The sequence below is a fragment of the Macaca thibetana genome, chromosome 4 (assembly GCF_024542745.1).
Source record: "Macaca thibetana thibetana isolate TM-01 chromosome 4, ASM2454274v1, whole genome shotgun sequence".
NCBI lineage: Eukaryota > Metazoa > Chordata > Mammalia > Primates > Cercopithecidae > Macaca > Macaca thibetana.
Genome location: NC_065581.1, coordinates 13916598 through 13943774, shown reverse-complemented (window position 1 = coordinate 13943774; position 27177 = coordinate 13916598). Strand labels below are relative to the sequence as shown.

Below are 27177 nucleotides of genomic sequence, written 5' to 3'. Positions count from 1 at the left end.
TGCAATAAGACTCTGTCTCAAAAAGAAAAAAGAATAAGTTTTGCTTTAAAAATAATATTCTTGTGAAAGTAGTTACACAGAGATTAACAATCCTTTGTCACAAGTCCTTGTAGTAGAGCATATCTCCCCATGACTTTTTGCTTTGTTATCTTATATATAAACGAGCATTGTACCTAACTAAGGCAGATGTGTTCCTCCTCTCGCTCTTGGGAATGCCCTGGTCTCTCTACGGAGTAGTCACCCTTTTATTCCCTTACTTTCTTAATGAACTTGCTTTCACTTTATTTCGTGGACTCGCCTCAAATTCTTTCCTGCGCAAGATCCGAGAACCCTCTCTTGGGGTCTGGACTGGGACCCCCTTTTCAGTAACATATTCTGTGATGAGCCATGAAGGGATGATACTGGAGAGACCCTCACTTAACCAAAGGAAAATCGTCTGCACAGCACCAATTGGCCGACTTTGGATAAGTGGTAGGATACATTTCATCCCAGGTGAAGGACAAAGTTGGGTTAAAGGCCCAGCTCAGAAGGGTTAGCATCCCTCCTGAGACATAAGGGGTTAGAGAATCCTCTCAGTAAGGCCTCTTTTGGTCAAAAATGGATTTGACACTATGGGATGTTGACCACTTTTCTCTTTGGATTAATCTGCCTTGAACTCTTTGCTGACGGCTGTGGGTGACAGGATTAGGCACGTACAGGACTGTCGGACACTGGGAAGCTTTCTCTCCCACAAAGGGGGAAATGTGAGAGCTGATGGGCCTCTGGAGATCTCTTCACAACTGACAAGCAGCTGCCTAGACTTCTGATTCAGTGTTGCTGCACTGGGTGGGTCTTTCCCTGGCCTCCCTGAGCTCCTTGCCTCCCTGCCCCACCACAGGCAATGCTTTTTGCCCTTCCCTTTCCTCTCTCTCTTTCTCTCCTTTCTCTTTACTATCTTTTCTGTCATGCAGGGCAACTGTCCGCTTCTCTATCTTGCCCAGAGACCACATGTTGAAACTCCTGGTTAGAGGTCATTCCACCCCACTTTAAGTGGATCAAAGATGACAGGGGTTGACAGGGGCCAACAGGGGAAAGTTTGAGCCTTGCCAGGTTGATGCTGGGTGCTGACTGGGGTGACTGGTATCTATGTTTGTCATGTGTATTTTGCTCCGGACAAAATGGAAAATGTTCATTTGTTTCCCCCACAGAGCCTGTTGGGTGGAATCTTGCAAAACTGAGAGGCTTTGCCTACGCGTCCATGAAATGGAAAGAGATGATTTTCTTTTGTAACGTGGCTTGGACCCCACAGCTATGGGGCAACAAGCAAGACTATCAAAGCCACTCAGAGAAAGGTAACTCAGAAACCTATCACACTGGCAAAAAGGTAAGAATTTCCTACCACTCAGGCTTCTGGTCTCTCTGTGAAAACTGGTTAAATTAATGGTCAAAATCACTTGCATTTTGAGAGCTTTTAGCCTTGGTGTCTAATAACCAGGTAGGACATACACTTTTAGGGATAGCTAATGGCAGCTATGAGGGAGGAATACTCTGCACTTGGCACACTGGGATCAGAGAAGCATGTTCTTGACCACCTGGAAGGTATGAAAATGTCCCCAGCCCTACTGAGAGATAAGACTCCCATAGGGGATGGGCTAATTCTCTCTTTTTGGAGATCAAGGATCCAGTATAAAAATGGGACTTTTAATTTTGGAGGATCTGTTTTGACTTCCAACTGTGCCTGCTTATTAGGCCCTAGAAATTCCACGCCTTTCTAGCCCTATTTCTTGAAGGGCTTCAGCCTGAAGCCAGTAATCCAATTAAGAAACTTAAAACTGGCAAATAAAAAAAATTATAACTATTAGATCTTCTTCCATCTGTGTATTTATATGTGTTACGTGTGTGATGTTTACATATGAAAGAGCTCTGGTTAACTGACTTAAAGAAAAATAAGTGGCTGGGTATAGTGGCTCACACCTGTAATCTCAGCACTTTGGAAGGCTGAGGTGGGCAGATCACCTGAGGCCAGGTGTTCAAGACCAGCTTGGTCAACATGGTGAAACTCCATCTTTACTAAAAATACAAGAGTTAGCCAGGTGTGGTGGCACACGCCTATAGTCCCAGCTACTCAGGAGGCTGAGGCAGGAGAATCACTTGAACTCAAGAGCCGGAAATTGCAGTGAGCTGAGATTGCATCACTGCACTCCAGCCTGGGCAACAAAACAAGACTCTATCTCAAAAAAAATAAAGGGGGGCGCAGGTGTGGTGGCTCATGCCTGTAATCTCACCACTTTGGGAAGCCAAGGCAGGTGGATCACCTGAGGTCAGGAGTTCAAGACCAGCCTGACCAACATGGTGAAACCCCATCTCTACTAAAAATACAAAAATTAGCCATGTGTGGTGGTGTGTGCCTGTAATCCCAGGTGCTTGGGAGGTTGAGGCACGAGAACTGTTTGAACCCGGGAGGTGGAGGTTGCAGTTAGCCAAGACTGTGCCATCACACTCCAGCCTGGGAGACAGAGCAGAACTCTGTCAAAAAAAAAAAAAAAAAAAAAAAAAAAAAAAAAAAAAAAAGAAAGAAAAGGAAAGAGGGCTGAATAATTATTTTAACTTAGATAGAATAAAGCTAAAAATTTGAGCAAATGGTAGAAGGTTTGTAAAAAATTAATCTTGTAAAAGAAATTCTGTGTGTGAACAAAGTGACTAAAATAAAAAGGATATTATTTAGTTTTTCCATAAATTGAATACTGGAAAAACGCACAACAAGGTTTGCTTAGAGCACTGACCTACTCTTCAGCAAAAAATTGTTTAAGTTTTAAAACTTTTATAAGTTTAACATTGGCACTGTATGTTTACCTATTCGTTGGTACAATTTACATGAAGTTTTATATTTACCCATTTTTGCGAAGATATCATGTACACAAAGATACATATTCAGTAGCTGAGAAACAAGTGAAACTTCTGATCTATACTTTCAGGTTTGTTCAATCATAATACTTTGATAAGGATCATCATCATACCAGTTTTTCGTCTCTTCCAGAAGGAAGTCATCATTTTATCTAAGAGTTTACTCTGGGTTTTACTGCAGAACACAGATTCCCTCAATCGCTTTTTTTTCTTGCAAGTGTCTTTTTCTATAATTTTTTCTTATAACCAGCCTTTCTCTTCAACCAAAGGCCAGAATGAAGTCGAAGAAACCTATAGATGACAGCTTTCACAGTCTTTCTCTTGCCTTTTTGTGTACAGACAAATGTTAGAGATCTGACTGGCAGCTTCAGAACACTTGGAAGCAAAAGGGCCGCTCTATTAAAGATCACTGCAGGATGCCCACATGTCAGGTTTCTGACAGATGTGGTAAGTCTGGGAGCGGAGGAAACAACTGGTGTCTGAATATGACTAAAACGTCCAGTAGACAATGCAGAAATAAGAGAGGCATTCTTGACACAATTTTGGTAGGCTGAAGATGCCAAAACATTCAGGGGCTATAAGATTCCTGAAGCTGCTCTCACTACACTGGCAAAGGCAAAGGCAGCCATCTTGCCATCAACAAAAAATGTAAAGGATTATAAAAGGTTTATGAGAATCTTACTTTACGGTCAAACTGATTCGGAGTGAGTAGGTTTGATCCGTATGATTTTATTAAAAATTGGATTTGACATTAATAGTACATTAACACAAAAGCGAAATTTGGCTTTCTCTTTTGAACAAGATTTTCATGTAATATTAAAATATAAAATATTTTTGTTTGCCTTTTGAATAAAGAAAAAAAAGAAAGGAGAGAAAAGAGACATTATTTGGAAAGCTAACTCTTCCCTTTATCAATGGGTAAAAGTTTTTGCCTTTTTTAAATCTTTAAGTTATCATTTTGGCTAAATAAATGACTTACAGTGACCTGAGATTCTATTTTATAACGTAACATGTTTTACACCTTTGCTATTTAACAAACTTTCCAAAATCAAATTATAATTCTTTCCTGACTTGATAATCCTTTTAGATATGAGGTCCCCTGAAGTTAAATAATGGCATATTTGACTTATTTGACATACTAAAATCATATAGGAAGTATTGTCAAATACAAAATGGCATCGGACATTCCTTGGGTTATTTATATGTGTCATTGGTATGTGTTCCAAAATTATGCAAAACTACAATAATTCTTGTATAACTTAGTATATGTTATCATTAATAGTTATAATTGTTGTCTTAAATTATTATGTGGCACAAGGGTAGCCAAATTTCCTTGTCAATTGTGTCTCTGACTATAGCTGCCCTAAGACTTTTTGTCATCCACAAGCAATTGTCCTGTTTTGATTCTCTTCAAAAGGCAGTTTATAATCAGCTATAGGACTCTGACAAGTACTCTTATAACGTAGGACTTTGACAGCTTTGAAATGTATGCTATTAAAATAGAAGAAAACTTCCAAGACTCTTGGAAAACTAATGTATTCATAAATATTGAGAAAAACAGGAATTGCATAGACAACTAATAAAAGACCAAAATAATCTATTTATGACTTTTTGCCTTTCTGTTTTGTTTTTCAGAGTCAAGAAAATTTTTATTTTGAGCTATTTACAGCTTTTAACAATTGAGTATTATATACTACTGTAAACAAAATTTAGAGCACGTTTCGTTCTCTCTACCTGATTTCTCCCAAATTTGGCAACTATTTGTGAGTATTTTTAACTTACAGTGATATAGCTATTTACGTAAGTCCAGTAAGACTTTTTCCTTTGTGACAAGACACAATTGGAGACGCTAGTTATTTTACCAAGGCTTTGACTGGAATGACTGACATGCTTTCAAATGTAAACAGACTGCTTTAAGGAATCAAAATTCATTTATAGAGCCAATTAAAGCCCCTAAGAAAACTGACCTCATATCTTGAGCCTTGTACAGGACTCTTGAGCCTTGTACAGGGCTCCTGACCTGTGGTAAGTAAAGAATGTCACTTTCTGACAGGCCCTGGGGCCCCAAATATCTTGGGACCCCCCAGAGGAGAGAAACTTACCCAGCTCATATTTGCACATATAAATCCATGACTGGTCTCAAGGCTTTAAAAAGTCTAACCTAAGATTAGATTATAGAACACAGTTCCATCAAAGTCAAAAGACACTATATGGCAAATTATTATTCTTGCTTCACTTTATACAAACAACCAGGCCACATACAATAAGACTAAAATTTATTTTGCAAACAAATCAGTCCTACCATGGTTTGTTTTAATAAAAATAGGGACTGGAGATAGAAAAATTACGTTTCACAAACTATGGAACACCTGTTATTAGACTCTAGTCTCGTCCATTGTTTTTGAGTTTTTTCTGCAATTTAGACTGACCCTGCTTATTCCTGTGAACCAACCAGTGATCTCTGGTTGCTGCTCAAAAGAAACAAGCGGGATAAGTAACATAAAAATCTGAATTAATATTCTAATTCTGCACACATAATGAAATCAGCTAGCAACCCCATATCACCTTGGTTCCCACAATTCCCCAGTTCATAGAAAGCTGTCTTATTTAGTTTATTTGAGATAATTTTACTGATTTCGCTTTACAGTTCTAGAATATATTGCTGTGGTACTCTTTGTCTATAATTTAGAAGAAGCTTATTCAGTGTTTTCTTAAATACTTATTAATCTTCCAGGTATCATCTTTCATCAGGACTCCGAGTTTTGAATGATCTTCACCATACTAACACTTTCTGACTAAACTCCTCCCAACTCTAAATACAAGAGACTCTAAATATTGTTAGGCAGGAACATCATAGCCCCTGTTCAGCCTGAAGAAGCTACAGAAGATAAATTTCTATCCCTCTGCAACCTTTAGGATTAAGGCTCCCCTTATAAATGGGAGGCGGGAAATGTGCCAGAGGCATTCAAACCAGAGTGACTCCATCTTGAATTAGGGCTGGGTAAAATGAGGCTGAGACCTACTGTGCTGCATTCCCAGGAGGCTAGACTTTTTAGTCATAGCATATTTACAGTTAAGGGAAGAAGTGAGTAATGTTTACTGAATAGACCCAGGACATAACAAACCCAGGAAATAACAGACCCAGGAAATGTGCTGATGTCCCAATCTCTTATGAACAAAAGCATTCTTAGTTTAAGAATAAGTTTTGCAGTCAGGCACGGTGGCTCATGCCTGGAATCTTAACACTTTGGGAGATCAAGGCAGGTGGATCACCTGAGGTCAGGAGTTTGAGACTAGCCTGGTCAACATGGTGAAACCCCGTTTCTACTAAAAATATAAAAATTAGTCAGGCGTAATAATGCACATGCCTGTAGTCCCAGCTGCTCAGGAGGCTGAGGCAGGAGAATTGCTTCAACCTAGGAGGCAGAGGTTGCAGTGAGTTGAGATCGTGCCATTGCACTCTAGCCTGGGCAACAGAGTGGGACTCCATCTCAAAAAATAATAATAATAATAATAATAATATTTTGCTTTAAAGATAATATAGATTCTTTCCAAAGTAGTTACACAAAGATTAACAATACTTTGTCACAAACCCTTGCAGTAAAGTACATCTCCCCATGACTTTTTCCTTTGTTATATAGAAATAAGCACTGTACCTAAGGCAGACGTGTTTCTCCTCTTGCTTCTGAGAATGCCCTAGTCTGTCTATGAAATAGCCACCCTTTAATTCCTTTACTTTCTTAAAGTACTTGTTTTCACTTTACTCTGTGGACTCACCTCGAATTCTTTCTTGCACAAGATCCAAGAACCCTCTCTTGAGGTCTGGTTGGGACCCCTTTCTGGTAACAGATTCACTGGTGTAATCAGAATGAATGGGATGCCAAAAAGGCAGAGGAAAACTGTCAAGATGAAATTAAGGCACAGCAGTAATGGACTATAACAAGGGAATAAACATTTTACCGTTTAACACTAAAAACAGCATAAACTAATAGGTATTAACATAAGTAAGGGAAGAGGTCTATGTCAATCTTTGAAATTGTTAAAACATTGTAGTGACAAAAAATTTTTAAGGTTCGTTTGTTTATCCACGTTGGTTGTTTTGTTGTTGTTGTCATGTTGCTGTTACTATATTTTTGCCTGACCTATAGCATCATACTAAACACTTTAGACAGAAGTGTTTAAAACAGAAAGCTCTGCAAAATCACCTGATTGGGCTCTGAGGGGCACTGCTGAGGTACCATCATCTCCCCATAAGGGCAATTCCAACGTTTAAGGTTATTTGCTAAAAGAATGCACTGGCAACGAAGTGGCAGTTTCACGTTTGATACATTTTGTGATGACAACATCTGAGGGTAAATCCCCAAAGTGGGCCACAATAATTTTTGGCTAAATCAAGCCCAGCTCTCTCTAATGCACAGACTGAGATCTTGAGTAAATCACTTGGGTAAATCACTTAAACTTTCTGGGTCATGGCTTTTTTATCTGAGAAATTAAGATTCTGGGCTTGATGGCTAAAGACCTTCCAGCTCCAACATTATAGGTTGATCATTATATATATAGATCATTATATATATCATATATAATTAAGCGTAACCTTTCCACATGTATTGGGGTGTTAGCAGGAATTCAAGTGACAACTGAGGGCATTTCCACCCTAAGAAAGCAAAGCTCTACTAACACTCTTATGTTCTCACTCCTCAATGTTTATTAAGCCTGGCTAAATGTTCTTCTTAGGATCAGCCACTTAGTAAGCAGCTTAGCAATCTTAACTGTTATTAATGTAAATCACTTCTGAGGAAAGCAAATTGCTATATAACAATGTTAAAATAAATACTGATGATCAGAGTCATTTGAAGTAAAAAAAATCTGAGTTGGAATCCCAACTCCACTGATCACTAACTATATGACCCTGAACATGTTATTTAAAATATCTGTGCTTCTGTCTCTTGATTGTAACATACAGACAGTACTGACCTCACAGGTGTATTGAAATGATTAAGTAGAAATAACAGATATAGCAGACCTGGTTAACTAAACACTAGTTCTTTCTTGGCCAGTGCTGGATGTTAAATTCTTATAGGTATGCTTGATTTCCACCCCATTTCTGGTTTCATCCTGAATTTCCATGCATAAATTACCTTTCCTTGCCCTGCATTATTGACAAAGACCCTCTCCTTGACCAAACTTTAGTCAGGCTCCTCTGAGTCCTCTTTTCAACTAGGCCTCCACTTTGGCCTATACAAACTGCAACTTTCAGCACAACCCATTTCATCAACCCTCCATACTAAGACATTTGAACAAACACTAGCTCAGGTTCTATCAGCTCAAGGCCATGTCCCTACGATGACATCACCACCTCCTGAACATGCCTAGCTGAGAAAGCTCAGAGCTTTCTCAAATTATTTCTAAAGCCAAAATAACTTTCTGTTCATTCTAGCCAACACCTAATAGGTCCCTGACCTTCCTTTTCTAGAGCGTTTACTCTTGAAAGCTTGCAACTGTTAATCTTTTCCTTGTACCTTTGAGATGTAAATCCTCTACTACTCAGAAACAGCTCCTCAAGGACCTGGGAGCCACCTCTTTGAAACGTAAACATCCAGAGAGATACCTCTCCTGTTGCCCAGTTCTTGTAGGAGGGCAAGAGCCTAGCTGGTGGGCATCTTGTCCCAAATTGCAAAGCTATATTTCCTGTCCTAAAGACACAAGAACCAATTGCTTCTCCAGATAAACACCAATTAACAAACCCACATTGCCTAACTACACACACAAATCACCCTTAATGTCTTTTGGTACCTTTTGTTTAGTATATCCCAGCATTTAAAAGGGCTCCTGTCTTTTGTTCAGTTCAGTTAAGCTCTGGTAACGCTGAGGTCTCTCCCCTGCTGAAGTAGTACTGAATAAAATATGTCTTATCATTTTTTAAAGTGTTGGCTGCAAAACTTCATTCACTTAGCAAACATTTGTTGAATACGTCCCATGTTCGAGGTACCATACAACGATACTAACAATGAGCAAGACATTGTTACCTTCCTCAAAAAATCTGTAATTCACAGGGGGGAACAGGCATGTATGCAAAATATAGGAGTTCCAAGGCAGTAAGGTAAGTACCAATGGTACAGAGTTCTACTAGCACCTCAATATTCACTTACCCAGTAGCCTACATGATTTACTGCTAAAAAAAAAAAAAAAAAAAAAAAGTCCTATTTTTGTATCTCCATCAAAAAAACATAGACTTCAGCCAGGCACAGTGGCTCAGGCCTCTAATGCTATCACTTTGGAAGGCTGAGGCAAGAGGATCACTTGAGCCCAGCAGTTCAAGAACAACTTGGACAACATAGTGAGACCCTATTTCTAAAAAAAGAAAAAAAAAAAAATACCAGCAGGAACCACCTCTTAGCACATGGTAATAACACCTTACATTGTATAGCATTTTAGCATTTTATTTTTACCAAGGGTTTAGATACATATGTTATTAAATATAATTTTTTATTTGGATGAGTAAAAGTATATGTTAATAGTACTTTATAATTTAGAAACTACTTTCACCATTTAGATAAGGTAGCCATTAGTATTCCCTGATATTCCCTGAATGTAATTAAATAATTATAGCTCTATCAGGTCTGTTTGTATCTACTAATCTACCAAATAAGAATTTCAGAAAAGACAAAGAATAAGGTAAGATTTTCTTTCTCTGGTTGCAGAACTCTGTGAATTTAACTAACATCATTGAATGCTACACCTGCAATGGCTGAATTTTATGATGTATAAGTTATACTTCCATAAAGCCCTAACAAAATAAAATAAAAATAAGAACAGAAGATGAGAACATTAGTGAATTGAAACATATGTCATTAGAAAATTTCCAAACTAAAGAGGAAAAAATACAATGGAAAATAGGAAAAAGAGTTTAGGAGTCAAATAGAACAGGGTGAAAGATCTAAAGGATATAAAATTGTACTTCTAGGAGGGGAGGAAAGTGATCAGACCAGAAGAAATACTATTTGATGAGACAGCTGCTAAGAATATTCTAAAACTGGCCAGGGGTGGTGGCTCACACCTGTAATCCCAGCACTCTGGTAGGCTGAGGCAGGTGGATCAGTTGAGGTCAGGAGTTTGAGATCAGCCTGGCCAAAATGGTAAAATCTTATCTCTACTGAAAATAAAAAAAATCAGCCAGGTGTGGTGGCACATGTAGACAGTCCCAGCTACTCAGAAGGCTGAGGAAGGAGGATCACCTGAGCCCAGGAGGCAGAGGTTGCAGTGAGCTGAGATCACACCACTTCACTCCAGCCTGGGCCACAGAGCAAGATTTTGTCTCAAAAAAAAAAAATTTGTAATTAAAGAATATTCTAAAACTGATTCAAGAACCTCTATGATCCTCAAACAAGATAAATAGTAAAGAAAAAGTGGCTCAAGCACATCATAATAGAACTCCTCAATACCAAAGACAAAGAAAAAAATTTTAACACACAGAGGAAAAAGGCACATCACCTCTAAAGGACTAAAGTGAGACTGACAGCCGATTTCTCAACAAAAATAATGGAAAACAGAGGACAATGAAATTACACCTTTAAAGTACTGAAAGAAACTGTCAATCTAGAATTCTACATGCAGCAAAAATATGCTTCAAAAATTAAGACAAAATACTTTCAAACAGGTAAAAATAGAAATACTAAAGGGAGTTCTTTCAGCAAAAAGAAAATAATCCCAAAGGGAAACACAGACTTACATGAAGGAATGAAAATAAATGATAAATATAAATAAATACTGTATAAAACAGCAATAATAATGTATCAGGTTATTTTATTCATGTGTGGAATTAAAATGATACAACCATTCCAAAAAGAGGAAGGGGTTTATAGAGTCAAAGTATTCTAATAACACTACATCATCACGGAAGGATTAAAATACTAATTTAAAGTATATTCATAAGTGAAAATAGATGCTATAATCTCTAGGATAACTGCCAAAAGAGTAAAACACAACGTATAACTATCAAGAAAAGAGAGAAGAAAACTGAATTAAAATTGCTTTATTAATGTTTTTAAAAGCAAGAAAGAAGAAAAGAAGAACAAAGAACAGATAGGACAGTTAGAAAACAAATAGTACAATGGGAAGTTTAAACTCAATTATATTATCAAGTACTTTACATGTAAATGAACTATTAGCTGCTCCAAAGATTGTCAGGTGAGATAAGTAAACAAAAGCCAGCTATATGCGGCTTATAAAACAAACAACTAAAAATAGAGTCAGGAAATTTAAAGTATATAAAAAGATATACCATGCAACACTAACCAACTAACAAAGGAGAGTTGGTATATACTACTATAAGACCTGTAAACAGTAAGTCAAGAACCATTATGAGAGGTACAGAGACGAAAGGGGTACAATACACCAAGGAATTATAACAATTATAAGTTTGTATGTATTTAATAACATATCCTCAAAATATATATTTAAAAACTGACAGAATGAAAAGTAGAAAAATTCATCATCACAGTGAGAAATTTTGCTTATCCATCCCAATAACTGACAGAATAAGCAGACTGAAAAACTGTAGATAGAAACTTTGATCAATACAATTAATGAATTTGACCCAATCTATGTGCACCAAATTCTGCAACTACAACTACAGAATATGTTGTATAGTCTATTCAAGTGCATGTCTATCACTCAGCAAAAATGATCATATCCAGGCCATAAGAATAGTCTCAAAAATATCAAAAGACTAAAATGTTAATAGCATGTTCTTTGACAATAGCTGGATTAAGCTAGAAATCAACAAGATTTTTAGAATATCCTAAACCATTGTAAATTAAGCAATAAATGTCTAATAACTTGTGGTCAAAGAAAAAAACACATGGCTATTTTTAAATATTTTGAGCAGAAAAAATGTGACAGAATTTAAGAGGATACTATTAAAGCCATGCTTAAGGAAAATGCAGAGCTTTGAATGCATATGTTAGAAAAGTTGAAAATCAATAATCTAAGTATCATTTTCACAAAGTTAGAAAAAACAGAAAACCCAAAGCCAAAAATATTAGGAAAGTACTAACTATGAACAGAAATTAATAAATTAGAAAATTAGCATACAATAGCAAAAAAAAAAGTCAAAGTAAGTTCACTGATAAAATAATAAATTTGATAAACCCCAGGCAAGGGGGGAAGAAAGGCACAGATCGTAAATATCAAGAATGATAAGGGAGGCACTATTCAGATACTTACACCAATCTCTCTCCTAAACAAATTCTTAAACAAAATATCACCAAACTGAGTCCAACAAAACACTAAAATAATAGCGCATCAGCTGAATTTATGATAGAAACGCAAAACTGTTCTAACATTTTTAAAAATGTGATTACCATATTGACAAAATAAAGGAGAAACAAATCATATGATCATCTCAATAAATGCAGAAAATCATTTGCTAAAACTCAACACATGTTCATGATTAAAATAACCATTAATTAGAAATGAGAATTTTCTTAATCGATAAAAAGGTTTCAACACTTCTAAGCAAGAGCCGTATTTTAAATATTGAATGCTTTCCCCCTGAAATTGGGAATAAGACAAAGTACATACTATCATCATTTCTATTCAAAATTATAATTGAGGTCCTAGATAGAGCAATGAGGCAATAAAAAAAGTGAAAGAGATAAGAATCAGACAAGAAAGAAACAAAGCTCTTTATCCATCACATACAGTGATTATGCACATAGAAAATCCAAATAATTCTACAAATAAGTTATTAAGATTAAGAACTGAATACAGCAAAATCCCTGGAATCAAGGTCAAGATACAAAAATGTATTTATATACACAAGAAACAAAAAATTACAAGGTGAAATTTTAAAAGATGGCATTTGCAATAACAATAAAAAGAACAAATCTAATGAAAGAAGTACAAGAATACTACAGAGAGAACTTCCAAACATTACTTAGAGAAATTAAAGACAACAAATGGAGAGCTATATTGTGTTCATTGATTAGAAGACTCAATATTACAAAAATGTCAACTCTCCCAAATTGATCTACAGAGTCAATGCAAATTCCGATCAAAATTTATCAGGTTGTTTGTGGAAACTGACAGGATGATCCTAAAATCTGTATGTAAATGCCAAACACTAAAAATGGGCTAAAAGAAAATCAAGACAAAAAACAAAACTGAAGAACTTATACTACCTGATATCAGGATTACATCAATGTAAGATGCTTTTTTGTTTTTGTTTTTGTTTTTTTGAGATGGAGTCTTGCTCTTGTCGCCCAGGCTGGAGTGCAGTGATGCAATCTTGGCTCACTATAACCTCTGCCTCCTGGGTTTAAGCAATTCACATGCCTCAGCCACCCAAGTAGCTGGGATTACAGGTGTGAACCACCACACCTGGCTAATTTTTGTATTTTTAGTAGAGACGGGGTTTCACCATGTTGGCCAGGCTGGTCTCAAACTCCTGACCTCAAGTGATCCACCCACCTTGGCCTCCCAAAGTGCTGGGATTATGTAAGGCACTTTATTAGACAAATGCATCATAAGGACAAAATACAGAATCCAGACAGAGATTCATAAGCATATGATTACTTATTTTTATGAAAAGGATGCCACTGCAATTTAATGGAGAAGGAATAATCCTTTCAATAAATAATGCTGGGTCAACAAGATATTTATATAGATAAAAATCATTTTGACCCTTACCTCACACCATACACAAAAATCAATTCAAAGGAGTTATAAATCTAAATGTGAAAAGTAAAACAATAAAACTTCTTGGTAGCATAGGAGAATATCTTCATGATCTTGGAGCAGGCAAAAAATTCTTAAGACACAAAAAGCACTAACATTAAAAGAAAATATATATAAATGAGTTCATTAAAATTAAACGCTTCTGATTGAAAAATTATAAGAGTTAAAAGCAAGCTATAGTGTGGAAGAATTCCACAACAAATATATCACACAAAGGACTTCTATCTAGAAAATATAAAGAACTCCATAAAAATCAGTAAGAAAAAGACAATCTTTTTTAATGGACAAAAATATTTGAACTGGCATTTCATCAAAGAGGCTATCCAAATGGCTAATAAAACATGAAAAAATGCTCAACATCACTTATTAGGAAAGTACAAACAAAAGCTGCAGTGAGGTACCATTTTTCATCTGCCACTATGGCAATACAACTATGAGCAAGAATGAGAAACAACTAGAACTTTCATACACTGATGTTGAGAATGTCACTGATATAACCACCTGGACAACTGTTTGGCAAAAGTTTGATAGCAATATCACAGCTAAATCATACATATAACCCATGACCTTTCTACTTCTACAGAGATGCACAACAGAATTGCTCACATACACATGTATGAGAATGTTTGTAGCAGCACTATTTGTAATAGCTGAAAATGGGAACATCCCAAATGTCTATGGACAGTACGATTTTAAAAAGTGTGCTACAGGCAACAATGAAATACTATACCAAAATGACAGAGACAAAAAACAAACTATTACTACATCCAGCAGCAAGGATGAATATCCCAAATAGTTGGTGAAAGCTATCATACAAACACACATAAAGTACACACTGCCTGATTCCATTTGTATAAAGTTCTAAAACGGGCAAAACTAATCAACAGTGTTAGAATTCAGACTATGGGTCACCTTTGGGGGCAGGTAATAACTGAAAAAAAGGCAAAGGAAGGATTTGGGGGTGATAGTAATCTTCTATTTTTTGATGTGAGTAGGTAGTTACACAGGGGACTCACTTGAAAATGCATGAAAGCTGTATATCCTTATGATTCGTGCACTTTCCTATATGTACGTTAACCTTCAATAACAAGTGTATCTAAAAATAAAAGTAATGCTTCCTATGTCTATACAGGATACATACAACACAAAACAGGTAATGTTGTGATTGTGAAAAGTCTACATGTAACACCATGAGAGATTTTCTAAAACTCAAATCTGATCATTTACTCCCCTGCTTAAAATATTTTACCGTCTTCCTCATCTGGCCTCTGTCTACCTCACCAGCCACATCTCTTACTCCTTTCTCCTCCCCGACCCCACTCCATCCCCTCCCCAGTTCTTTTTACTCTCCAAAAGAAGCCATATTATCTCAAATGGATTCTAAGCTTTTACGATGCCCAGTTCCCTCTTTATAGCTCTTTTACCCACTCTTACCACCCCAAACTGTCCCATATTTGCCTGCTTTCCTGGGTCATCCTTCATCCAGTATAGACATCAATTATTCCCAAATCCCAAATCTTGCTTGGATGCCTCTCCTACAGATCCCACAGGCATCATATATATGCCCTATCATGATACACACTTGTGTAACGACCAGACACTTACCTGTAATTTCTTCTGTTCGCATCAGCAGGGTAGGGCTACACTTGATTTGTTCATCTTTGAGTCATTAGAGCCTAGCACAGTGTTACTTAAGAAATTTCCTACTCTACAATGTGAGATTTTTACAAGAGCTGTCTAAATTTTCCCCTTTTAAAACTGTCTGTGAAAGAAAAATTTATATTTATAGACCAACCACGACCATTTAAATTTACTGCAGATCAAAGAATAACTGAATCTCAACAGAGATATTATCCTGAGTTCTAAAATGCTTTAAGCTTCTCCTAATTATGTGTCCATTTGTCTACATAAAGCTGTTTAAGGATTTCTAACTCTTCCATCATTGTCTTTAAAGACAGGGAAAAAGGAAAACATTAATTTTTCTATGATGCTAGTTCCTTACTGATATGGTTTGGCTCTGTGTCCCCACCCAAATCTCATGTTGAATTTTAATTCCCAAAGTTGCAGGTGGGGCCTGGTGGTAGGTGATTAGATAAAGAGGAGGCTTCTAATGGTTTAGCACCATACCCATAGTGCTGTCTCGTGACAGAGTTCTCAGGAGATCTGGTTCTTTGAAAGTGTGTGGCACCTCTCCCATCTCTCTTCCTCCTTCCTGCTCTGGCCATGTAAAATGTGCCTCCTTAACCTTCGCCTTGTGCCATGATTGTTAAGTTTCCTGAGGCCTCCCCAGCCATGCTTCCTGCACAGCCTGCAGAACTGTGACTCAATTAAATCTCTTTTCTTCATAAATTACCCACTCTCAAGTAGTTCCTTATAACAACGTGAGAATGGACTAATACACTCACCCACCAAAACTGTATCAACAGCATAGCGCATTTCTAGTACCCCATTATGATAAGTGATGTCTATCTCAAACGAATCATAGCAAGATGTATTATTTTTAAACATCTTTTGTATATATTCAATGTAAGATACATTGCTGAGTAAATTTTCTATCCATACATTATCATGATTAAGAGATCATAACAATTTCAAAAGTTTCAGTGACATCATATGGTTATAACTAATGTGCTATCTTTTGGGATCATCAGATGTTCTGATTTCCTGTGAAAATATCTTCTACTTGTTAATAAGTGGTTTGTAAGTCATTTCACTGTCAGAATCAGAGTGAAGGACTTCCAACTCTAATCTGAACATCTGAATAAAGGCCTTGATATTCTGACTTTAGGAATACTTTCCTGCTAGCTATAGTAATTTATTTGGTCATGATACATACACATATCTTCTATGTGTGAAATATGGAAAATGCTGAATTGACAGTTAAGTCAACATACGGGGACTACATCTGGGAATACTACACTGGGATTACAACTTTAGGCAAAAAAAAAAAAAAAAAAGACATTGTTTCTGCCCTGTTGGAGCTTACAGTCTACTGAGGATGGTATAAATCTATCACATAAATAAATGTAAAATTAAAATTGTGGTAAATACACCATCTCTCACCTGAACTATTGAAATTGGCTCCTAACAAGTCTCCCTGGTACCAATCTTGTCCCCTTACATCTTCCATGTAGATTCGTTCTCTACATGGAATAATATTTCTAAAATGTTAACCAAATTACTCCCATTTTTCCCGGACCACCTCTACAAAAAGTCCTCCAACGGCTTCCTATTCCACATAGAATAAAACTCAAGTCCTTACCATGAATAACAAAGTCTGGAGCAATCTGGCCACCCCTTTTCTTTCTAACCTCATTTCATATGACTCTCCTGCCTTCTCTCTCTGCCTCAGGGCCTTTGCACTGACTGATTCTGTCTGAAATGCTCTGCTCTTGAGCAGATCTTCTCTTGTCACTCAAATCCCTATTTAAATGTTACCTTACCTTTTAATCTAAGGTACTCATCCACTCATTTGCATTATTTTAATTATCTCAATTTTATTTATCTCTGCTAATATTCTTGTTTATTTGGATTTTGTTTGTCCAGGACAGAAGAATAATGAACAGACTAGAAAAAAGGAGTGGGGCTGCCAGCCAGCATTACGAGCTCATGCTTAGATCACAGTTCAATCTTCATAATCCTATCTAAATGGCAAACTACCTATGAAGAAACAAAGATGGCATAAGCCTACCCCACTGCACTACCTTTGGAAGTACAACTGTTGTAAACAAATCAAAAAAACATTGTTGGAGAAGTCACTCAGAAAAATAGGTAAAAGTATAGAATATTTGGATCTAATGAAATCACATTAAAATGCCTTTCAAACCAAGAGATGTCATTAAAACGACCAACATAACTGTGAGCAAGGGAAATGAAGAATCCAACAGAATGAAAGAAGATATCTCAAATATTGGTGGGCAAAGCCTAAAGCTGATATAGACAGACAGGCTTGGCCCTCCTGTATAGTCATCATAACAACAAGGGACTCCATAACAACGAGAGACAGGGTGAGGAGTGACTCTGAATCAAGTCTAGGACTATACTATTCAACATGGCAGCCACTAGTCATGTTTGGCTATTGAGCACTTGAAATGTGGCTGGTGCAACTAAGAAGCTGAAATCTACATCGCATTTAATTTCAATTAACTTAAATTTAGAAACTGAACCAATGAAAAATATTTTTCCTGCAAATACAACATTACTCTTTTGGTAAGACCACATTTCTTTTCTTTTTTTTTCTTTTTCCTTTTTTTTTTGAGACGGAGTCTCCTCCTGTTGCACAGGCTGGAGTGCAGTGGTGCAATCTTGGCTCACTGCAACCTCCGCCTCCCAGATTCAAGCGATTGTCCTGCCTCGGCTTCCTGAGTAGTTGAGACTACAGGCACGCGCCACCAGGTCTAGCTAATTTTTGTATTTTTAGTGGAGACGGGGTTTCACCACGTTGGCCAGTCTGGTCTCAAACTCCCAACCTCAGGTGATCTGTCCACTTCAGCCTTCCGAAGTGCTGGGATTACAGGAATGAGCCACCATGCCCGGCCTCACTTTAATTGCTAAAAATTTACCATCCAAATTGAGATGTTCTCTAAGTGTAAAATGCACACCAGATTCCAAATAGTTTGTGCAAAATGAAAATGTTTAATATCTCATTAATAATTTTTTTATTGATTACATGTTGAAATTATGGTAATTTTGATATATTAGGTTAAATAAAATCTACTACTAAAAATAATTACTTTTTACTTTCTTTTTTTTTTAAGGGGCAGAGTCTCGCGCCATACTGGAGTGCAGTGGAATAATCATGGCTCATGGAAACCTGAATTCCTGAGCTCAAGCAATCCTCCTGCATCCTACCTCAGCCTTCAGAGCAGCTGGGACTACACATGCGCACCACTGTGCCCAGCTAATTTTAGCATTTTTTGTAGAGGTGGAAATCTCACTATGTTGCCCAAGCTGGTCTTGAACTCCTGGCCTCAAGTGATCTTCCTGCTTCGGCCTCCAGGTGTGAGTCACGCACCTGGCCAAATCTTACTTTTTAATATCACTACCCATAACTTAGAAGTACATATTGGACAGCACTGGTCTAAGGATTAAAAAACCAACACTATCTGAAAAGAAGGGTTTGGAGTCTCCTATTGTTATGATGACTACACAGGAGGGCCAAGCCTGTCCATCTATGTCATAGGAAGAATTCTCCAGAATGTGTGCCGTCCAGTTGCAGCATTCAAGCCTTAAATGAGTGATCAATAAGCAACCATATTTTAATTCAAAAATGGTCAGACAGCAATTTCAAATCAATATGGGATGGTAAGATAACTAAAGTTCACCTAGAATGGCACCTTCAGTTAGTTTATCTGAGATTATAAACTTCCTTCTAGTGGGTAACTGACTCCCATCTAGAGAAGGTTTAGAATTAAATGTAGAGATGAGGAAAATCAGACTTGTATTATTACTTTTTAGAAAAGTTTAGAAATATGTCTTATATTAATTGGAACAGCCTGTGCACAATTTAAAAGAATCTGACATCAAACTGACAGATGAGCCTTGTGATTCTAGTTCAAAATGTGTAATAGATTTTAGATAACATTTATTTTGATTGAAATGTTTAGGAGTATTTGACTATGTCTATACAATATTAATTTTGTAAGTGACAAAATATTCAAAGGAACTTCACCTAAGTATTTGGTAAGGTTTTACTTACTTGAGTCATAAATTTGCCCAATAAGCATATGATTTATCTAAATAGAACAATTAATAATTAAAGTAACATGTGCAATTTACAATATTTAAGGTTTGAAATTTAAGTTCATAAATGAGGCTGATAATTTAAGAAATCCAATATGTTCAATTTGAATTAAAGTTTAGTCAAAGAAAAAGTGAAGATGATTGCTCATATTCACCAGATATATAAACAGAGCATTAAGATATGCAAGTTGAACTTAAAGGCCCAAAGAAAATGAGATTTTTGTTTCTACCTGAAATAAATTAAATATTAATTTTCCTTTCTCCACACAAAACTTACCCTTAATAACTATTAATTACATTAGAAATGTTAATTCATTTAATCCTTACAATCACCTAGTGAAGTAATATTATTGTCTCCGCTTTAAACGTAATTGTCTTAGTTTGTTCAGATTGCTATAACAAAATACCATATGCTGAATGGCTTATAAACAACAGAAATTTCTTTATTACTGTTCTGGGAACTGGGAAGTCCAGGATTAAGGTGCTGGCAGATTAGGTATCTGGTAAAAGACCACTTATTGGTTTACAGATGGTGCCTTCTCACTGTGTTCTCACATGGCAGAAGGGGCCAATGACCTCTCTGGGGTCTCTTTTATAAGGGCACTAATACTATTTATGAGGGCTCCACCCTCATGGCCTAATCACCTCCCAAAGGCCCTACCTCCTAATATGATCACCTTGGGGGTTAGAATTTCAACATACAAATTTGGAGGGCACATAAGAATGCTGTCCATTGCAGTAATGAAATGAAGGCACAGAGAGATTAAGCAGCTACCTCAAGGTCATATCACTAAAAGGTGGCAGAGCCAGTATTCAAATCCAGGATGTCTGGCTTCTCATATTGGCATTGAACATTAAAAAAAAAAAAAAAAAAAAAAAAGGTCATAGTGATCTAAATAATTAGATGATCATAAAAGTGGTTTTATTCCATAGTATTAAGATTCTAAGTCTCTTATTCCTTTTTTCCCCCAGGAGTTATCAAGAAAAGTATGCACCAGGAATTCCAGGAAAACCCCACGCCATGCAGGGGAATGACCCAAATGAAAACATCTTTCCAAACTTCTAACTTCATCCCTTATACCACGCTCCAGACCTTCAGCATCCTAAAACAAGGAAATCTCCCACTGTAACAAAGAGCATGTTGCTCTGACCCTCAGAGAATTTAGCCTGCGGTGTATGACATTTATTGAGTTACTTTTCATTTCATTTCATCCTATACCACCCAGGTAGCCCTTGCCCTTGTTCATTTCCAATCCGGAACACAGTATAAAACAAAACACAAATTCAGGAGACAGAAAATAACTCCATTTAATTTTGTTGGTTTTTTTTCCAAAATTCGACTTGAGGATAGGGGTTCTCTCCCTCCTTCTACTCCAAAAGCCCATCTGAGGTCTGCAGCAATAATTGTAAACAACAATGTCTTTTTCTTGGCTACCTCCAGAGAACTACCTCCTCCTTCTCAGCCATCCATACCTGCCACTCTGAATTTGCTCCACCAGGCAGTCCTCAACTGCCACTCTTTCCAAAGTAACATAATCCCAAAAGCATCTTCACTGCAGCACGAAGGCATTCTTTGTCTGCTGGTAATTAACAACGCAATCATAGTCAAATTCAGATTGTGGTTTATCCACACAAATCATGTTTTTAAATCTACCAACTCTGTACCATCTTGGATAAGCTATTTATTAGCCTTTTATAGATAAGGAAACAAGAATTATGGTGATGATCAAAAGAGACAGCTTGTGTGGAATACTTAATAGCGTACCTGGCACCAAGTAAATGCTTAATAAATAGTAATTATTACAAAATTTACTATTAAATGAACCTACAGAACTATGTTTACTCACTTGCTTTTATGAACACCTGTCTCTTATTTAGTACTACTTTTCACATAGCTTAAATAAGGCTCCTGAAATTAAAATGCTTACTCATTCTTCTATGGAGACAGTAAGAACATGTGTTATTTCAGAGGAGGGACATGCACAGAGTTCCACTGGGAGAGAGTGAGAAGGGAGTATCACTTAGTCCTTAGCACATGTAAGAGGTAGCCTAGGGAAGAGCAGGTGAGCCCAGATTGAGGATAACCCCGTGAGGCAATGCAAATGGATCAACATTTCCAAGATAGATTTACATGTATATAGCACGGCCAATACCACAGAAAATATGTAGTCACCCCTCAATATCTGCAGGGGAGTTGGCTTCAGGACCCCCAAGGATACCAAAATCTGAGGATGCTCAAGTCCCTGGTATAACATGGCATAGTATTTGCATGTAACCTATGTACATCCTGCCATGTACTTTAAATCATCTGTAGATTACTTATAATACCTAATACAATGTAAATATCATGTAAATAGTTCTTAGACTGGGTTTCTTATTTGTATTATTTTTTTATCATTGTATTGTTATTTTTTTCCAAATATTTCCAATCCATAATTGATAGAATCTGCAGCTATGCAAGGCTGACTATATTCTTTAAATATATGAATACAAATAATAAATTAAAGAACAACCACCTTCGGAAAATATCTTTTTCATAAATTATTCTAGTTTCTATGTACAGAAAAAAATACTGGTACATGTCACAATGTGCTACGAAGAAATGCTTCTTGTTTTATGACTTTAGGTTTTAGTTTTAGCAAAAAGAAAATATAAGATGGGGGAGGAAAGCCCAAGCATAATAATTAGTGTCATTATTTCTACACTTAGTAGATATCAGTAAATAGAAAATAAAGCTTGCTGCATTCCTTGACACAAAGCCAGGATTCTGGTATATTTTGTGTACCTTTGGGTTAACATAACAGAAAGAGATCATATCAGTTTCCTCATTTATAAAATGGGGATAATAGTACCTACTTCAAAGGCTTGTTGTGAGGATTAAATGAGTTGGTATTTCTGAAGTGCTTGGAAAAGTGGCCCATAGGGAAGAATTCATAAGGGTTTGATTGACAGAGAAGAGCTGGAAGTCAAAATTACTGCAATCAGACTAAACAAGGTCTCAGGAAACCAATATACAGGAAGAAAAAAAGGCCAGAGAAGACCACACAGAAACCTTTTATTGTAGATTTAAAATTCAAGAGTTTGAGGAAACAACAATTCTTCAGTATAACTATGCCTGACACATCACATGGTGATCAACTTACGTAAAACACCATGTCTGCCTTGAATGACCATAGCTATAGAAGAGGGAAGATGGTTCACAACAGACTGCTCGGAAACACAACTTCTCACTCAAATACATCAAATATGTTAGCCAAACACACACAGTTTTATTTTATAGTTCCATTGCTATCTTGATTATCTAAATCATGTACCTGACCAATTAGATAACATTACTCATGTGGAAACATTTTATTATTGGGCCTTAATTTGTGGTTTACAATATTTAAAGTGCACTTAAATCACAATTTGAGAGAGTCATGTTTTAGTTAATTGGGAGGAAAAATGGAGGCAAGTGACCAGGACCAGCACCAGCACCTCTTTTGTAGGACTGGCCAGCCTTTGGAAATGGTCACTAGGTAAAGACCTCAGGTAATTTGCTTTAGAGTCTGGACCATAAAGTGTTAAAGAGATTATTAGAGCCATCACTGTCTCCCAGCTTCCAACCCCAGACTCCCTGACCCTGCCCTCCCAACCACCAGCACTGCACCCCCACCCCTGCACCACTTTTGGCCACTACACCCGCAGACTCTCAGTGTGTACTGATCTCTTTAACACCTTTTAACTCACTGCTGCCTCCACCTCCTAGTTCTTTGGTTTTCACTTCAAACGACTGTAAGATAAAGAAGCAAGGATCAAGTTCAAAACATGTATGGAAATAAGCCATCACCTAACAGGATCCCAAATTCTACTCTCCAACATACAGTGTCTATAAATACTCAAAATGCAAAATATAAAGATTATAATGTGTTTTTTATGCACACTATTTTCTGATCAAATTACACATTAACCAAATCATTTTTAAAATAAGCTCTGGAAATATAAAACATTTTTTTAAAAACATTACAAAATCAACGACTTCTGAAAAAAGGAAGGCTGAAAACAAGACCAAAGGAGAATATCTGGGTATCATACATAAAGAATTACATATAAAATAAATAACCCTAATAGTTGAAAAACAAGTAAGTCCCCAACTATAAGAGGTCAGTTGACTTTCATCAAGCAACACAGAATATACAGAAGGAAACATTTGATAAACATTTGATGACTGATGTCCAAAACCATACTATATAACTGCTACAAACAATTGGCACATAAGGAAAACAATCATTTACCTTGAACTATGTTTATATCACTTAAATTATGTATAATACTGTATAAAAGTATATATTTTCCCCCAAGCACTTGTGGCTTACCAAACAGCTTAAGACATCTTATCTCCATTTGAACTGAAAACATGAAAAATGAAACACATGCCCACAGAAGTTTTTCAGCTTCTATCAATCACTATTAATAATCCATGTTACTAAACACCACATCCTATCACCATGACACATGTGTCTCCTGTGCCTTTTTGCAGTACAGTAGTTCTGATCAATACCTACTGTGCACAGCAGGTCAGTTAACAATATCTTATACTTAGAGCATTTTGTCTTGAGGTCTCAGGGTCACATTATTCTCCCCAGCCACAAATCTAAACCTAAGTGTTTTGGTAATGAAGAAATCATTTAAAAACTACCATCCTTCACAAATGTGCTTTTATAAATGCTACGACACATTGCACTACGTACTAAATTACCAACCAGTAATCATGTTATCACAGTGCAACTAAAAATCGCAAGAGAATGTTGACCCAGAAACAGCTAATAAAGGCTTCAGTGGTTTTAGGCTGCCCATGTAGGCTTATGTAGTTACAAACAACTGACTTTCAACGGCACAAATATAATGTTAATCCTAACTTACACAGGAACATTTGTGACTCATTTTTTTTTCTTTGGATATGCTTCATAAACTAAATTACAAAAATCTTTCAGGTAGAATACAGCTATGGTGATGATTATCAAGCCATATTTTACAGCTTATACCAAAAATTAGGGCCAGTTTTACTTCATAAAATTAAAACTCGGAAGCTAGAAATGCAGGAAAAGTCCCGTGAATCAGCAAGAGTGATGACTAGCATTTTACACCTGGGGATATGCAGCGCTGTTGCCTGCTTCCACCAGGTGGCTACACCATGGACAGAAAGCACATTTTCTGTTTGCATTTTCTAAGGACATATTGCAGATATCATAGTATTTTTTGTTTCATTATCTGGTTATGCACATACCTCAGAACACTAGTAACACATATAATCATGCCAGATTATTGTTTTCCACTGCACTGACACAAGCTTCATTTCATGCTTCAGAGCTCTTACAACTACAACCAAGCAGTGCATGCAATACATGATTATTGATTTCTGTATACTGACTTTATATTTTGGCAGAAAATGATGCAGTTTTGAAGAAGCCAGACTATACTGAATGTTGTGCTTGCGTGAGCTAGCAGGAAAGGCAAAGTACCAGTTCTTACTGCTAAATTCACCATGGATATCTCCATTCTTCGTCACTCAGATTAAGGGCCTCAACATAAATGTTGAGGCTAGAATTCACAGTGTGGGTTTCATCTGGCTGAAAGCATGGACCAAGTCCTTTAACTTGAATGCTCATTTTGCTAACAAAGATCTGAATAAAGCTGTTCTCTTGGTCCCTTAGGAAAAACACACACATACACACACACACATACAAATAATTTATTTTTAGTACAAAACATAAAGCTACATTCTCTGTCTATATAATGTGCCTAGCCTTCAATATCCTGTTTGCTGTTCACGTTTAAGTGAGAAAATACTTATTTTTCTCTCCTGTTTATCTTCTCAAAACAGATCTACTTCGTTTTAATCAATGTACCATTTCATTACCGTCATGAAAGAGTATTTAGCAGAGCATCTGTGAATCTTCCACAGGTAAAATTCAGTTTAAAAACAAGCCCAATTATGAAATAACCTGCAAACTGTTATTGCAACTTCAATCCTTTAGTTTCCAATACAATCTTCTAATGAAGCGACATTACTTAAAGTTGCTGGCAAATATGAACAGACTGAGAAACCTAGTAATCAGCAGGCTAACAGGTGTTGAAATCCCAAAAGAGGGAAGAGGAATATTAGATAATCACTCTTTGCCTGACACTTCAAATAGCTGTAATATCCAGAATTCCAATCAACTTAACTGCAATTCAAAATGATCACTGGTACTGTTTGTTTTCATTAATTACTTTTTAGCAAAAATATAACTTCTTGCATTCCCTATAGAGTTCTTTAACTGACCTATTCCAACTTATACATTATTTTACTAAGTTGGATATACAATTTTGTATGTTAGATAATTTTCCAGTTATCAATATGACATCTCATATTAAATATAATTTAAAACAGATCTTATTAACATATATACAATTTCCTTCTGAATTGATCAACTGTATTTCTGAAAATGTATGTTTTCTTTCATATTACTACATGTAAGATGATGTCTAAGTACCAAAAAAATAAGTCTTCACAGTCACAATTTAAATCTGTGCTTCGCGTCTGCAACAAACTAATTATCACGAAATGATTGTAAGGCTTGGGGCCACTGAGAAAGGGCAGGGGTACCTTTAATATATCCAGTGCCCCAATGGCAACCGCATCGTGGTCCTTATCATCACGTGAACTCATAAACACCGAGGCAAACACCGCCCAGCTACCTGCCTCCAGAGGTGCTTTGGATTGCCTCCCTACACATAAAAAAACACAAGGCACTTCCCAGTTCCTTACAGCATGAACACAATACCTTCCAGAAACAAAAGCAATGACCTGGGTGCCAAGTATCTCCTCGACAAAGTATCGGTACAGCTCTACACTCTGGTCTCGCCAGCCGGGGAAACCCGGGCTACCCTTACTATCTAGTTATAGGTGAAACTGCACCGTCCAAAGAAAAAGGTCTTTCGATTCAATATCCAAACGAACTTCAGAAGTCCCCTCAAAATGCTTCAGCCACAGGCATAAAAATGGGCTCGCTTTTCAGAGATTTGTAAAAATCTTTCGCTTGTCCCTCCATGCCCTCCTCAAAGAGAATACCATGAAACACGAAAATCCAAAGGTAAATATTTTCATACCGTTTTTTCCCCTAAAAGCCTCGATGGCACGCCAAGAAGGAAAAACAACAACAACAACAACAACAACAGAGGGGCAGCTCCCTGAGCAGGTGCAGCCCGCGCGGGCGCTCCGGAACCGCCCTCCGCCGCGCAGCCCCTCAAGTTGGTGCCAGGACGGCGGCCTCCGCGGTGCCCAGAGGGAGACTCCGCGCACCGGCCCCGGCGCCGCTCGGCCTGAAGTTTGCCGCCCCCTCTCCTCGGCGCGCTCAGGCGGCCCGGCGCGGTCCAGGACTGCGGGGCTGGCGGCTGCCCCGGCGTGGGGGAGGCCGCGGCGGCAGCGGCGTCGGGGGCGACCGCCGGCCGTTTCCTCGGTGGGGACGCGCCCCCGGGGACTCGGGCGCAGCCGGATGCGGGCACCCCTCCCTCCGCGCGCCGGGCGTGCCCCACCCCACCCGGCGTCCAGCCGACCCCTCCCCGGCCGCGGGCGCGCTCGCCTTACCTGGCCGGCGGCGGCCCAGGGCCCGGGAGCCGCTCCGGCTGCGGCGGCTCCTGGGAGGGGAGGGAGGTTCCCGCGGAGGAGGAGCTCGCGCGAGGAGCTAGCGGGCTGGCGGGCGGGCTGCTTTGTCTCCACTGCGCGGAGCCGCCGACCCTGCGTCACCATGGCAACCGCCGGGGCCCCCCAGCCCTTCCCCTCAGCAGTCCGGG

The 27177-nt window shown here is 37.7% G+C and overlaps 1 protein-coding gene and 1 pseudogene across 4 annotated transcripts in view; both read right to left on the bottom strand.

Moving 5' to 3' along the window:
* The window catches only part of RNF182 (ring finger protein 182), a 54743-nt gene that overhangs the window by 27192 nt on the left and 374 nt on the right, over window positions 1-27177 (bottom strand). The window contains exon 1 of one of the 4 annotated variants that reach the window (XM_050789337.1): window positions 26972-27099. The exons of 1 other annotated variant lie outside the window; for it this stretch is intronic. The gene's annotated coding sequence lies outside the window, so the exon portion shown is untranslated. Of the gene's footprint in view, window positions 1-26493; window positions 26766-26971; window positions 27100-27177 lie in introns of those variants that run through there. 2 more of the 4 variants (XM_050789339.1, XM_050789335.1) reach the window with 2 other exon arrangements.
* On the bottom strand, window positions 1281-19360 carry LOC126953726 (39S ribosomal protein L35, mitochondrial-like; annotated as a pseudogene).